The 11,260-nt window shown below is 47.2% G+C and overlaps 1 long non-coding RNA gene across 1 annotated transcript; it reads left to right on the top strand.

Annotated features, from left to right (window-relative positions):
• Nucleotides 1-2,405: 2,405 nt before the first annotated feature.
• On the top strand, nucleotides 2,406-10,868 carry LOC124975544 (uncharacterized). The gene is made up of 3 exons (XR_007106902.1): nucleotides 2,406-2,500; nucleotides 7,776-7,889; nucleotides 10,664-10,868. It is a non-coding gene; the product is annotated as an uncharacterized LOC124975544 (long non-coding RNA).
• Nucleotides 10,869-11,260: the final 392 nt, after the last annotated feature.

Here is an 11,260-nt window from a genome sequence, read left to right on the forward strand (position 1 = left end):
CCACAGAGTGGAACATTTTGGGTTTTTTTTTTTTTTTTTTTGTCTTTGATTTTTGGTACCAGGGATTGAACCCAGGGGCACATAACCACTGAGCCACATCCCCAGCCCTTTTTTAAAAATTTTATTTTATTTAGAGATAGGGTCTCACTAAGTTGCTTAGGTCCTCACTAAGTTGCTTAGGTCCTCGCTAAGTTGCTGAGGCTGGCTTTGAACTTGTGATCCTCCTGCCTCAGCCTTCTGAGCTGCTGGGATCACAGATGTGCACCACCACACCTGGATCAGAGTGGTCCATTTGTGGTAAGGGATGACCCTACATTGGCACATCATTATCACTCAGAGCCCATTATCACCCAGTTGACAGTAGGATCCACTTTTGGTGTTGTATATCCTATAGATTTGAACAAATTTATAAGGACATGTATCCACTATTATAGTGTCCTCCAGAGTAGTTTCAAAATACACCAAGAACTCCTAAAACTCAACAAGAAGAAAACAAGCTCAATCTAAAAAATTGGCCAGAGTCATTAACAAATACGGACGGCAAATATGCATATAAAAAATGCAGAACACCACATGTCATCAGGGAGATGCAAATTAAAACAATACACTGCACACCTATTAGAGAGCCTAAAATCCAGAACACTGACAACACCAGTTGCTGGCCAGGACGTGGAGCAATAGGAACGCTCATCCATGGCTAGTGGGAATGCAAAATGGTGCAGCTACTTTGGCAGACAGCCTGGCAGCTTCTTAAAAACTAAACATGCTCTTGCTATGTGTCCCAGTGTCATACTCCTTGGTAGTTACCCAAAGGAGGTGAAAACCTATGTCCACACAAAACCCACAGGTCACTGTTTACAGCAGCTTTATTCATAATCACCCGAACCTGGAAACTACCAAGAGGTCCTTCAGAAGGTGAGTGGCTAAATAAACTGTGAGACATTCAGATCATGAAATATTATTTGGTACTTAAGAAAAATTAGCTACCAAGCCATGAAAAGACAGGGAAGAAACTTAAATGCATATTACTAAGTGAAGAACCTAATCTAAAAAAAAGTCAAGTACTGTATGATTGACTATGTGACATCCTGGAAAGGACACAACCACGGAGACAGTAAAAAGATCAGTAGTTGCCAGGGATTTTGGGGAGGGAGGAATAAACAGGTAGAGTATAGAAAATTTTAGGTCATGGGGTTCTTTTATTAAAGATTAAGTGCTACAACCCAGGTGTCCATCAGTGAATGAACCGATAAAATAAATGTGGTATCTCTGTACATTGGAATAGTATTCCACCACAAGAAGGATTGAATTGCTGGTGCAAGCTGCACCCAGGAAGAACCTGGAAAACCTTAGGCTAGGTGAAAGGAGCCTCACATAAAAGATCACACAGCACATGATTCCATTTCATGAAATGTTCAGAATAGATGAAGCCATAGAGATTCCTGGGTGCCAGGGACTGAGTTGGAGGTGGAACAGGGAATGACTGGTTCATGGGTGCAGCATCTCCCTTTGGGGTGATGAAAATATATAAGTGGAAGTTGCACAGCATAGTGAATGTCCTAAATGCCACCAAATTGTACACATTAAAGTGGAGATTTTAGGATTTGATGTGATGTGAATTTCACCTGAATTTTTAAAAAAGTTTTCAGATGAAGGAAGAAAGACGAAAAGATGCACTGGATGAACTGCTGCCTGCAGCGGGCAGGCGGGGTCCTCAGGAGGGCGGCTTACTCCTAGCTGCTGGGGCACTGTTCCAGTCAGGCGCCACTGCCAGCCGCACCCCACTCCTGACTGACAGGGCAGGAAAAGGGCCCAACCCCTTTGCCCCTCTGCAGCTCTGGGGGGGTCTCTTAGCTTCAGTGCCCTGAGAAGGACCCCTGAACCCTTGCTGAGACTGCACTGCAGCCCGACTCCTCCTTGTGGCCATGCCTGTCCTTCCTCTCTCTTCCCCTTCCCTTCTCCCCTCTTGGGGATGCCAAGAATTCTCCCTAACAAACCTCTTTCGAGCTAACCTCAGTCTCTGAGTCAGCTCCCCCAGTGTTGGGTGTGAACACTCTTCATTCACACGCAAAAAACAGTGAGGCCACAATTCTGACTGCCTGGGGACTGGGAGGCTGGGTCCTAGTCATTGTCCTCCAGCAGGACAGACTGCAAGGGTCCCCGTGCCTCCAGTGGTGCTGTTTTTATCATCTGAGGAGCAGGTTTCCAGAGGGACCCTGTCATGGCATTTCAGTTTCACAGTTGTTCTGGGATTGCTGCCAGGACAGGGCCTCTGCCTGGGGGGAACTTTGGAAAGAGGTTCACAACCACTCTGGTCCCCCAGGTTACGATTTTCCAAGGCTTTTAAAAATAGAAGTGTGAAAGCCATTTAATTGCCAAAAAGCTGTAAGGTTCTGGCTTCTATGGGCAGGGCCAAGTTGCAAACACAGCCTTGGAGATTCCGGAGGAAAACAAGCCCGCTTCCCCCTTGCCTGTGACTCAGACGTGGCAGACACATTTGGTGAGTGTCATAGTGTGCCAAGTCCAGAGTCACGTGCTGGCTGTGACCACTGGACAGGGGGTGTGGAAGAGAGGCCAGCTGCTTGTACTATAATTACACAGGCCAGTGGAGGTTTCCGAAGCAGCCGTCCCTGCCACTGTCTTCCTTGATTAATAATCCTGGTTAACGGAGGTAGAATTGGGAGTCACAGAGCCCGGGCCCTCAGAACTAAAGCATGGGATGAAGTCACAACCTCAGCATTTCTGCCAAGACACCAGGCTGGGTGCAGTAGTGCACACCCATAATCCCAGCAACTTGGGAGGCTGAGAGGCAGGAGGATCCTAAGTTTGAGACCAGCCTCAGCAACATAGTGAGGCCCTAAGTAACTTAGTGAGGGCTGAGGTTGTGGCTCCGTGGTAAAGCACACCTGGGTTCAATCCCCAGTACCAACAAGAAGAAAGAGAAGCGTAGGAAGAGGAAGTACGGGAGGCACTCCGCAGAACCACCTATTTCCATAGGTCCAAGTAGGTTTCTTTAAAAAACATTTTAAGATACTTGGATAAAGAAGGATATGCATCAAGAATTTTCTTAACTGCAGCAAATTGACATATGTGACATTTTGCAGAATCTGAGTTGACACTTACTTTAGATTATGAGGGCAGTGTTGGCTGAGCACATGATGATGTAAACCAGATGTCCTTGCAGAGAATGAACCGTTTCTCCCAAAACTGTAAAAATCTTCCATTCTTATACAGTGACTGATGAGCAAATGAAAAACCATTTTTGTGTCTTCATTAAAGATTCCCAAGGGACTGTGGATGTAGCTCAGTGGCAAAGCATTTGCCTAGCATGTGTGAGGCTCTGGGTTTGATCCCCAGCACTGAGAGGGGGGAGAAAAGGAATCCTGAAAACTTTTCCTTCCTGAAAGTTTTAATATTGAAACTTCTATGTGTACTTGAAGGAATGAATCTGTTTAGCTGAAAAGATGTACTGCAGATTTCATTTTGCTACTTTGGTGAGGCTTCCCCCCACTTACAAGAGAAAGCAGTTGATAAAATGCTACACCAATAACTCAAAATAGTAATAGTTTGATGATTTGGAAGCAACATAAACGATGCTTTAGAGTGGGTGTCGGTCACTTTTGTGACCCCCCACGCTCGGCTCACACTCTTGGCCATGTACCTGGAGGGTCACAATTGCATACTGCCTGTGTCAGCACAAGCACACGGGACCCTGCACACAGTCCCTTGTCCAGGATACGTGGGGGATGGTGGAGACTGAACAAGGACTTTGTCTTGCTGACATCCTCCTTCCCGGGGCTGGGCCTACCGCGTGGCATGGGGTCTACTTGCAGTTCTGCTGCCTTTGGAAGACTGGGTGACTTCCTGGACTTGTGATTTGGAAATGGCCTTTTTCTTCCTCTCTTCAGTTCATACTGAAAGTCTCCAGGTTGAGTTGGCATTTTCACCCCTTGAAAATGTCCCTTCCCTGTGGCATAGTTCAAGTTAGAGAAACATCCTCAGGTTTTTCATCCTGGACTTAGAAACATACTTTCAAAAAAAAAAAAAAAAACCCCAGAAACTCTGATTTGAGGAAATACCAGGTAGCTTTATTGATGACTTTTAGAAAAATAGCCTCTTCTGCTACAGAGTACTGTCAGCATGGTCTTCACAGGTGCACTGTGGCCTGTACTGTCACAGGGGCCCCAGGAAGGGGCCTGTGCTTGGCTTAAACTCCATGGTCACACAGGAGAACCTTGAGAACACGGTACTGAGTGAAATAAGCCAAATACCAAAGGACAAGTACTGTTCGATTCTATTTATGTAAGCCACCTGGAATAGATTGAGGGTGCGTGGTGGTTGGCAGCGGCTGGGGGAGGTGGAGAGGGAGGAGGGGGCCAGCATTCAATGGTAACAGACTTTTAGCTCAGGGTGATGGGAAAGTTCTGGAGATGGAGAGCGGTGACAGCTACACCACCGCGGGAATGTCCAACTGCCCAGCACTCGTGAGAGGGTTAAAATGGCCAATTTCATGTTACATATATTTTAACATGATAACTTTCCTTCTCCCCCACCCCTGCCCCACGACCAGAGATTGAACCCGGGGTTTCATGAATGCTAGGCAAGTGCTCTACCCCTGAGTTATATTCCCAGCTCTTTTATTATTGTTTAAAATTTTTTTTTATTTTATTTGTTCTAATTAGTTGTACATGACAGGAGAATGCATTTATACATTTTGATAGATCATACATAAATAGAGTGTAATCTCTCATCTTTCAGATGATACATAGTGCAGGATCACATCAGCCATGCAGTCATACATGTACATGAGGTAATAATGTCTGTTTCATTCTACTATCATTCCTTTCCCCATACCCCTTCCCCTCCCTTCACTCCCCTCTACCTAATATAGAGTAGCTCTATTCTTCCCTATCCTGCCCCCCCTTATTGTGAATTAGCTTCCACATTTGACCTTAACCATTATGGAAAGTACTATGGAGATTCCTCAGAAAACTTGAAATGGACCCACCATTTGACCCAGCTATCCCACTCCTTGGTTTATACCCAAAGGACTTAAAATCAGCATACTATAGTGATGCAGCCACATCAATGTTTTTAACAGTTCAATTCACAATAGCTAAGCTATGGAACCAACCAAGGTACCCTTCAACAGATGAATGGATTAAGAAAATGTGGTATAGATATATGATGGAATATTACTCAGCTTTAAAGAAGAATGAAATTCTGGCATTTGCTGGTAAATGGATGGAGTTAGAGAATATCATGCTAAGTGAAATAAGCCAGACCCTTTTTTATTTTTTGAGACAGGTTTTGCTAAGTTGCTGAAGCTGGCCTGGAACTTGTGATCCGCCTGCCTCAGATTCCTGAGTCGCTGGGATTACAAGTATGGGCCACTCCACCGGGCTGAAATTTTTAATATTTTAACAAAGGACCCCATGCTTTGATTTTGCTCTGGGCTCCTAAAATTATGGAGCCAGAACTGAGCAGTGCCACTGGAACCTTAATGGAGGGACTGGAAGACAAGGGTTCTGACTTACCAGGTCAGAGCAGAGCCCAAGGATCTGCATTTCCAAGCTGCTCCAGGTGCTGCTCTGTTCTATGCCCTATATTTTGTAGCGAGGACATAGAACTCTGAGATCTGCTTCAGATTCCACTGTTCAGGGCAGTTGGTTGGGAATTTAGTCAGTTTCAACGAACGCCTGATTCTCATGGACCTTTGGATGACCACTGGCTACACTGAAACATAATCAAATATTTTTATTCTCCCTTCCCACCACCAATAAGCAGTAACTCACCCCGTCCTGCTGGGCCCCTGTTCTGGCTTGGTCAGTGGTGTCCCTGTTACACTTTTACCTCAGATCCAGTTCTGCTGCCTCTGGCAAAACAAGGAAATAGACCTCCCCCCAAAATAAGCCACAATTCCAAGTCTACCTCAGCAAAATCTGCAACTTCTTGCCTTTTGCTGGCCCCTACCTCATAAGCTAGGCCTCCAGAAACATCCAAAGCCCAGGACTTGGCTGGGACCAGATGCCTCTTGCCCTATTCTAACACCCCCTCCATCTTCAGAGCCCCTCCTGTGTCTCTCTGGGGTGCTCTGCTCTCCAAAAGCCTGTGATGAGCACAGTCCATTGTCTGAATGCCTCCAACCCTGGTCCCTAGCATGGTGAAACTTGGAGTTCTTCCAGATTTTCCCCTCTGTCTCTGTCCCTAACTTCCTAGAGTGCTGATGGAAACAAACACTGCACAATTGTAAAAAAAACAGCTAACTGTGCCAGTGGTTGCCTTAGTGCCTCTCGGCTTCATTCTTCCTTTTTGCCTACTCTGTGAAATCGAATCTGGGTGCTTCACGTATTTTGCTCTGGCAGCTGGCACTACAGCACTGTGAGCAGAGGCGAGTGGTTCTGCTTGCCATTCTAGGTGCTCACTTGCAGGGTTCTGCAGCCAGCACAGGTGGCTTCACCATGTCTAGCTTCTGCCTCTGCAGCCGGGTGACTTGCCCAGTGCAGGGCTCCTGCAGTGCACAGCAGCCAACAGCACCCAAAACACCAGCAAACAGCTGGAAGTGCTGGGGCCAGCAACCTCCCTGCGAACAGCTTTCCCCAGCACTCTCCAGGGTACATTTCCGGCAAGTTCCACAGGCATGGCACCACAGTGACTCCTGTGCCACAGCGAGCCCCAATCATGTCCTCTGTGATAAGTCTTAGGACTTATCACCAAGTCTCAGGACTGGTGTTGGGGTCTCTTCCTTGTGTGCAGTGTCTTAGCCCTTGGGTTACTGACTGCTCCTCCTATTTGCTATTCCTATATTCTTGTGTGTATGTGTGTGTGTTTGTGTGTGAACCTAGAACTCTCCACTGCTGAGCTACATCTGCAGCCCTTCCATTTTTTATTTTGAGACAGGGTCTCACTAATTGGCCTGAAATTGGTGATCCTTCTGCCTCCGCCTCCAGAGTTGCCTGGGCTAAAATTGCACAGCACTGTTGCACAGCACTGTGCTTAGCTTACTGTTCCTAAATTCTTTAGTGGTGCTCCAAACTTCTGTTAGCGTTAATAATTCCCTTTTCTTTCTTTTGCTGCTGGGATCAAACCTAAAGCTTTACCCATGCTAAGGATGTGCTTTACCATTGAGTTCAATAATTCCTGATGTTAAACTTTTCTAGTTCTCATTACTTTCTTGACTAACATTATGTAGCATTGACTAAGTACCAGGTGTGGTTTTAAGTAATATGTAATACTTTTAGGATACATACTTATTTAATCCCCAAGCATAAGAATATAATCTCTGGTTTACAAGCAGAGAGACTGAGGCACAGAAAGGTTTAGGTCGATAATAAACCAACCTTCCAGGGCCCCTTCTTCCTGGTGACGAGCATATCCATGTTCTGAGCTGGGCTGGCTCTGTTTCAATTCCATGAGGACCAGTGAATCCCTTGTCATGTCCCTGGGTATCTAGCAAGACCAGGCCTGTCACAGAGCTCGATGATCAAAGAGCCTATTAGTAAGTGCCATCATTGTCTGTTTTACTCTTTGGCAATCAGAAGGAAGGCTGAGCCACATTCCCAGAGTCTCCTTCTTGGGTCACAAGATGGCAGAAGTGAGGAGGCCTTGGTGGAGAACTCTGGGCCAGAACTGGGCAGTATCTTCTCATAGCCCTCTAAAATTTCATGATTCATTGAAGTTGCAAGGGTCTGTATGCTGATATAATGGGAAAACATGTTTTGGGGGGGGTTGGGGGGCTCTTCATGGAAGACCTGTGTCCTACTTTTTCGCTCTAGAGACCATGAAGAACCCAGGCCGTTGTCAACTTAATGATAGATGCCACAGTGACAGCAGTGAACAGCTAGACCAGAGATGGGGAAGAGTCTCCAGGGAGAAATAGTTGGGCACATGTACGTATTGTGTGTTTGTGTGTGTGTGTGTGAGTTTGTGTGTGTGTGTTGCGGGGGTGTCTGCTGAGCCTATGGCTGATGAATTTGTATGTGCGAGCAGCCTCTAGGACTCAAGACGGTCTGCTGTTTTACGTGGGGAAGGAGAAGCACTAAGAAGTGTGTTTAGGGTGGAGTTCCCGGGAGTAGAGGTCGGGGGACGGGGAGTGGGAAGAACAGCGTGGGGCCCAGCTTGACCCAGGAATTATCTCTGCCCCTGCGAAGAACAGCCTGGTGGCTATTTTCACAAGGTTCTCTGTGGGGCACAGAGCATGAGCAGAGAATCCTGACGTGGGGAGGTAAGCTGCATCCTTGGGGAGCAAAGCCCGACTCCATGGAGGCCATGGTTGGGCAGCCGGCACTCTCACATGCTTCTTCCTCAACACTCACAAGAGGACCATCAGTGGACCCGGCAAGACAGCTTCCGGAGGTCCCCAGAAGAGCCTACAAGATTGTTATGGGGAGCCTCTGAGGTCCTGGGCTATGCAGAGTCGAGTGGGAGGAGGGGATGAAATGGGGGCACTTCTGCTAATAGAACCTTGGGGGTGTGAATGTGCCTGAGTGCAGTGGGTTTGGTTTTGGGGGAGCAGGGTGAATGTCAGCAGGCTTAAGGAGGATGAGCCTGACAGCTTTCCCAGAAAGACTTCCCCTTCATTCCAGGCACTTCCCAGAAGAAGACAGGACAAGAGGGGAGTCTGGTTTATTAGCAAAGGCAAGGCAACAAAGAGCACGTCTCACTCAGTTTAAACTCTGCATTCAAGGTAGTTTTGGGGAACATTGTTATTCTGTGCAAGTAACCCAGGACTGACTGGCCATCAGGCTAGGATTTTGTGTCCCTCCCAGTTGCTCCACCTGTGGAGACCCAGCAGGGAGGCCTGCCATCAAGGGATGACACAGTAGTGGTGGCTCCTGGTCTCCCCAGCTGTCCTCCACCCCAGGACAGATCAGGCAAGGACTCGTGGTCATAGGGTGATTGGGGAAAGCCAGAGGGATGGCTGCCCAGGTGCAGAAGATTAAGTAGTGATTCTCTGGCTCTTTCTTACCTGATAGCTCAGCACAGAGACCTAGAACAGTAGTGAGGGAGAGCTGCTGAAGCCCAGACGAAGCCAAGCTGCATTTTATCTTCAAAAATACTTTTTTAATTTGTATTTGGCTTTGGAATACAGGGACTAATCCTTTTTTGGAAAGATTAACTATCCCCACTTGTCCTCTTAAGCTTTTTGAATGAACGCGAATTCTTTGGGCAGACTTCGGCCAGATGGGCAGGGCAAGGAAGCAGGGGGTGAACAAACGGGTGCTGTCAGGGGAGACCCATGGGAGATTAGCTCCTTCCAAGAATGCTCAACAAGGACTGGACAAGCACACACTGGGCTTGTGCATCAAGAGGAATCCTCCAGAAGATTCTTCAAAAATGCCACTTGAATTTAGAGCTGTAACCATGGAGTAACTATTGGAACAAAGATCATATTCTGGTTGAAAAAGGCAGGAGAGTCTGGACAGAGGCACAGCGGGTTAAATGGGCCCAGGGGAAGGTTTTTTCTATTGCAGACCTCAAGTAAAAAGTATCCTGCATTTATATCAAAGGCACTATTCCCAGTGATGGTAGCTATTTCACAAGCATCAAGAGATGATGCTTCCTCTTGAGAGACAGTCCTCTCAGGACCGGCTGCTCTTGCTCCCATGCTGAGCTGCCCTCCAGGCTGCCTCCTCTTTCCTGGGCTCCATGCTGTGCCAGCTCAGTGATGCTTCACCCCTTAGCATCATCCTGGCCAGCAACCTCCCCACTCTTATCAGAGTCACCCTTACAAGCTCATTCTGTACTTTTGACACATGTTTCTGCACAAAGAGGGGTGGCTATTTTATTTTATTTATTTATTTATTTTTGCAGTGCTGGGGATTGAACCCAGGGCCTTGTGCTTGCAAGGCAAGCACTCTACCAATTAAGCTATCTCCCCAGCCCAGAGGGGTGGCTATTGAGAGCTGAATTGTATTGCCTTCAGGTTCACTTCTTGAAGTCCTAGAGCTACTACCTCAGAAAGTGACTGTATTTGGAGACAGGGGTTTTGTTGTTATTGTTTGTTTGTTTGTTTTTCCTAGTACTTGGGATGGAACCCAGGGCCTCACACATGCTAAACAAGCACTAACTTCACCCTGTAGTGTCTCTCAGAAGGTAATTAACTTAAAGGGAGGCCCCGATCCAACACGACTGGTGTCCTTATAAGAAGAGGAGATTAAGACACAAACACACACAGAGAGACACCAGGAAAGACAAGCCTCAGAAGAAACCATTCCATGGACCCCTGATCTTGGTCTTCTAGCCTCCACATTTGTGGACATGTCTTTGTTTAGTCACTCAGTCTGAGGCACTTTGTTATGGCTGAGTCCACATGGGTGGGGGTGGCCTGTAGAAAGAAGACATATAAAGCGGGTGGTGACAAACAGAGTCCAGGGGTAGGTCTGGTAATGGAAGAAAGACCAGTGGGGAAGGCCAAGTAGGGATTCCAGAAAGAGAAATCAACCTGCCAGCCAGAGGAGAGCCACGGAGGGACCAGCCACTTGCTCCACCCCAGACATCCTGATATACTGTTCCTGAATTCCATCGGGGGTCAAAACTGTAACTGCCAGGAACACGAAGGAACAGCCAGGAGCACACCAGACCCATTTCGTAAGACGTGGAACACAAGCCACAGTTCTGTTTGTTCTCTGACAATGTAAACATCATACATTTTTATTAACAGGGGAAATAAAAAGTGAAGAATCCACACGCGACTCCCTAAGGAGAATCCTGTCACTGGCATGTCCAGGGAAACTGACCTTCGCCAACCTTTCAGCCCGGCTGGCCAAGAGAGCGTGATGTCCATCAGACAGCTGCCCAGGCATATGGCCACATTAGGACTTTCCTGGGCCCTGGGCACTTTGGCCTTCATGGGTCCCTTTCTCCATCAAAATATTTAGAGCTATATTAGTATAAAAGTGAATATGCTAATATTGTATATTAAAACTTTTTTTTTCAACCCAAAAGTTTATTTCTTCCTTCTGACTGTAAAGATACGGAAACATTTCCATGGGCTAGATGATACCATGGGCCTGGGCACTGAGCCTTCTGGGCTCGTGGTGCATTCACCAAGGTCATGCCATGAGGCGTGGAGCCCAGCCACACAGGCTGGAGGGAAGAGGCAGCCTGGGAGCCAGCAAACTCAGGAAACGGGGCTCCAGTCCCTGGAAGATGGGCACCCAGACTTAGTTCTTAGTAGAAGAGGGCAGGGAATAAGGCACAGGGGACAAGGCCAAGACCTAATCACTGGTGGTAGGAACCGGAAGGAGGGCCAGTGGGA

Source organism: Sciurus carolinensis, chromosome 2 (assembly GCF_902686445.1).
Source record: "Sciurus carolinensis chromosome 2, mSciCar1.2, whole genome shotgun sequence".
NCBI classification, from domain to species: Eukaryota; Metazoa; Chordata; class Mammalia; order Rodentia; family Sciuridae; genus Sciurus; species Sciurus carolinensis.